We start from the raw sequence: 4,985 nt of genomic DNA, 5'->3' as shown, positions 1-4,985 counted from the left end.
CCCCTTCCCCCATCTTCGGCTACTGCACAGCTTCTGTCTCTTGCTGTGGTGTAAACATCTGATAGCAGAAGAATTTGCCCTTTGGAGAGAAAGAAGGCCCATTGAGTTACTCTTTCTTTTTACCTATCTCTTACTAAAGAGTAAGAAGGTGAAAGTCTTACTTCCTTCCCTTGTTTTTATTTGCACAACTCAGTACCGTTCTTGTCTCTGTGTGGTTGTGAGTTTACTTGGTTTCAGCCTGTTTCAGTATGTTGCGGCCACATTTTTTCATACTTGAATTTCAGCATTTGTTTTGCATTTTATTTTACGAATATGAATTTTGCTATAAATCTATTGGTTTTAGTTCCAGCCAACAGCAAGACAGTGGCGCTCAGGGTGTTCAGATGGCCCGGCTTGTCAGTGGCTGCTGGTCATGGGAGATGGTCATGTGATGTGGTTGCCATGGTTAAGGGGGGTTGGGATGTGGTATGGCTGCTCAGGGTGGCCTCGTGACCTCTGTTTCATCATCTTTCTTTGAGTTGCCACAAACATATAGTTTCTTTGCTCATGACAGGAAGTGTGATTTTCCTTTAAATCAACTTATTTCTGCTGTGTAAAGAGAATTGTAAGAGCAGATTTTACAGCCTTAGATAAATAATTGCCCTTCCTTGGTTGCAATAAACTAAATTTAGAAATTAATTGTAATGATCAAATAAGGGTTAAGTGTGTTGCTTGCTGCACAGATCTTTGGTGTTTTTTTTCTTTTTGGGTTGTTGGTAGCAGTTGCTGTGAGAGGAAGTGTTGCGAAAGAGCTAGTGAGAGTGGGTGGTGTGTGTTTGCATTTTTTACATGGGACTTAATCACTATATAGGCTCCTAGCTGAATTATAGACTGCATCTTCTCTCTCCGCGTCATCATGCTATTTTTGAGGCTCTGTTGTGTGCAAGAGTGCGGTGTTTCGCCCGGTTTTCTTGGCAGATGTGCCGGTTATGTACTGTATCTAAGGCAGTGTGCTCTCTGACATTCATTTGACTCTATTCACCAGTCTTTCTCTACATGTTGTTCATATTGTCATGTGTATAACATTACTCAACCCTTACAATTTAACAAGAACTACACTTGACAGTTGCTTGCATTTAGTGGATTTGCGGCAGCATTGTTGTATTTACTGTTTGTGACATAGTCATTTCGTTTTGTGTTGAGCATTACCATAACAACACGGACATAACCATTCACTTCTTGTTTGTCTTCACCTTAAAGGCTGAATGAGCTTTGTTTTTTCTCTTTCACTCACACATGAACATACACTGCAGTTTACCCACGTTGTGCACATTTAAACACCCCCTCTGTTGTTACAAGTCCTCTCATAGGAATAGTATCTAGATTAGTCCTGTCATTTTCTATATTACCCAGTTATTATTATTCCATGAGACCTAGATTATCATAATAATTGGCCATACTTCATTTAAGGGTGATATCTTGTTATAGTTGACAGTAGATTGCGAGAGATCTTTAAATATGTAGAATTTGCTGGGAAATGTTATCTATTTTATCTAATCTAAGGTTATCTAGTCGTTTTGGAGCCCTGCCGGCTGTTTTCCTACAGAAGTGCGGGCTCAATAGTGTAAACTAGTATTTCCCATTGTGCATGTCTACTGGACTGAGTAAACACAACAAGGGCCAGTTGAGATTAAGAAGTGTCACGACTGATTATCCATTCATGTCTTCATTCAGTTCTCTGTAAATCCGGGAGTGGCCTTCTCATTCAGAGCGGACTGTGCCAAGGTGGGAATGCCCCGCAATTCCACTCATTCCTGTCATTCCTTCCACTGTAATGTCTGGACATGTCTTTAGCCTGAACTGAAAGAAATATGGATGGAGGGAGAAAATTTTGGATGTGACAAGAAGGGGTATTTCTGTGTTCATTTCAAGGCTTTGGGCCTTGCAATTGCCCTTTTTGTCTGTTTGGAAATTGCTTTTCCTTACCCTTGTTTTTCTTGATTATAACTCTTAATAGAAGCCAAGAGAGGAATATCACCAAGGAGCTACAACAATTACAAAGGTAGCGGAAGAGAGAAAGAAAGCAGCTGAGATTAAGGATAAAAAGAGAAGGTTTGTCTAAACAGGCCTGCAGACATCGCCCCACTGTGTCACAAGATGGTTCCCACTGGGCATGCAGTCAAACTGCTCTTTATATCCATCTTCAGATAATCATAGCACAGTTTCCACGGTTCATACCAGACCAGCGCTTGATCTGAAAAGAAAACTAGGCCAAATCAGGCAGCCAGACAGGACCAGTTACTTTGCAACGTCCCCTGTGTGTATACATAGCTTTTGTTCACTGGTGAGGACAAGGAATGCTTACGGACCTGATTTCTAATTGAGCTCAGTTGCAATAGGTGTTTTAATTATGATGGGAAATGATCAGTTCAGTAAGTGTTTGGAGGCATAGCAGAGTGCCATCTCATCTTGATTTCTATCAGTATAATTAAATGTATGATTGGGATCTTGAGCTGCCGGGATTATTACATGTATGGGGTATTAAGACATCCAACCGCATCTCTGTTGTAACCTTCAGTCTACGTCAGGCTGTTGCTCTCCAGCAGGCCTCAGATGGTTTGGGTGTGGTTTCTCGTTTGAATGACAGGCCAGCCTCTCTGCCACACGTCTTACAAGAAGTGAACGGCTTTGATAAATAGAAAACTACCCATGAGGCTTGTGTCCCTGTTTGATCATAGGGTTACATCAGATGTTCAGAAGTGATGCATTAGGTCACATTTAGAGATGGGGAAACAACATCATTTGGACCCGACCATGCTATTTATGTGATTTTGGAAGGTTCGGGGTAAACCACAAAAGAGCAATGTTAGAAGTTTGAAACTATTGGTTGAGACAATGCCTTGGGAGATTTTTTGTGTGTGATTTAATAATACCCACACCCCCTTACCACTGCCAGCCCCACCACAAGGATGTCTCAGGGCACAGTTGGCAACAAAACAGCAGCTCTGGATTGGGTTGGGTTGTACCAGCTATTTGTAAATCCAGAGTTTGTGTAAAGTCCTATCTACTAGAGCTACATGATTGTGAAACAATGGTTTGCTTCTGTCGAAGCCCATGTGAACTCCATCTTGTTTTAAGAAAAGCAATCTGACATGTCATAGAGAAGTACTGCACTACCCACAATCCTGAGCATAACAGTGACATATAGAGAGCCAAAGTCCTGCCCTTCTACTTCCGGTCCATGGGACCTATCTTTCCAAAAAATATGAATGGGAGTCAATGAGAGATAATAATTATTTTTTGGTCCAGTTTTAATTGTGCCATGCACTTCACAAACGGTGTGTGTAAATTTAAAAGATAATGTTGCACGTCAAGAGATAAACAATTTGACTTAAAGAAGTTGAACAACATTAGGGTTTGTGCGAGATCGCTTAGTGAACCACACCTCTCGTCTCGATCAATACACGTCACCAAAGAAACACGGCTTTCTACCTGTAGAGCTTTACCGTCTTCTTCCAAGACGCAGGCAGAAGTATCAAAAGAGGTTAAAACCATATAAATCGGGTCACGTCGAGAGCTGCAGCTTCTCAAAGGGAGTGGGGGGAAAATGGGTTGGCAGCAGGTAAGCGACTCTGACTTGTAGTCTGTCTGATTACGTATTTTCTCTTATTTGACTTTTTGACTATCTAGCGACAAACTGTGACATTCTTGACATGTAAAATATTTTTTTTATTTTGAGAAACATTGTATGTGTAATCCAAGTCACAAGTTGATCATTACCAGAAAGTACTTTGTCTTTCCCTATTGACCACCATTCATTTTTGTTTTTTCAAAGATAGGTCCCAAGGATGCAAACGGAAGGGACGGGACTTTGGTTCTGTATTTGATTGGTGGAGCTCGCTGTTACCATGGAATTATTTACCGCACCTGCAAACTTCTAATACTGAAGTCTGTGATAGTTTATGTACACAGTATTATAACTTTGCCTTTTATTCAGTTTTCAAAACGGTTTTTGGCTCTGAATCAAATGTTTTATAGTAACGATTCATCTTGTAGCTGGTTGGCTTGGCTCTAGGCTTAAAATTCTTGAAATAAGCATTTTCTATAACCGCAATGTAGCAATTAAATGGGGAAAATCACCTCTGGAACCGAGGCCGTACCAAAAGTGGTCAGCCACTGCTGTACGAGGACACTACAGCGTCACTAGCTCTAAATAGCTTCTTTAGTAAACAACAGTTTCAGGGGACAACGGGGGCAAACTTAACAGTCAATTCTTAGTAAATGGAGTTTTTTGTGTTTATCCTTCATAGGCTACATGCATACATTCAGGGAAGTGTGTTTGAGAGTTAGTTATGTGTATGCAGTTTAGAATCAGGGCGCGGTACCTGGTTTTGCTAACTTACCTGACATTATATGTTTATTGGCCAATAGCTAAAATGTTCTTTTTCTGTAAAATGTGAGCTCAAATGTTACCTTTCAATCTAAACTGACTTTAAATCCTTTCTAATCTTTTTGTGATATGGAAATGTCCACCTTGTAAACCCAGTTGCAGCTAGGCTCTTTCTTGAAGAGTTAGGGTAACTGGCTCCTGTAGTGCTATGGGCACCACAGGAGGACAGGATGCCTGATGTCAGTGGGGTCCAAACTTTGGCCTTCTGGTGAAAGAAATCTGTCTTCACCCACCACATTTTTCTACTTCCCGCTTTGCACAGAGTTGAACTTTTTCACCAACATGTAACTTGCAATCAGCTTCATCTTCCTGCCCTCCTTTCCTTTCCATCCCCCATCTGGTAGATCTGCGGTCAGAAGAGGGTTTGTTGCATCCTCCTCCAGGGCATGATTCTGCGTGTGACTGCTTCCCACCATTCTGGCGTTGCACTCCTGTCACTACGGCAACGTCAGCATTCTGACTAACATGCTGTGACATCCGTGACCTTCCTCCCCCATTTGTAATCCCATTTCTTTTTATCATACTATTTCTCATGCTATCATTTTCCCCCCTCTTC

The sequence above is a fragment of the Etheostoma cragini genome, chromosome 3 (assembly GCF_013103735.1).
Source record: "Etheostoma cragini isolate CJK2018 chromosome 3, CSU_Ecrag_1.0, whole genome shotgun sequence".
Lineage (NCBI taxonomy): Eukaryota > Metazoa > Chordata > Actinopteri > Perciformes > Percidae > Etheostoma > Etheostoma cragini.
The sequence above is the reverse complement of the archived record's forward strand: the minus strand, read 5'-3'. Positions refer to the sequence as shown.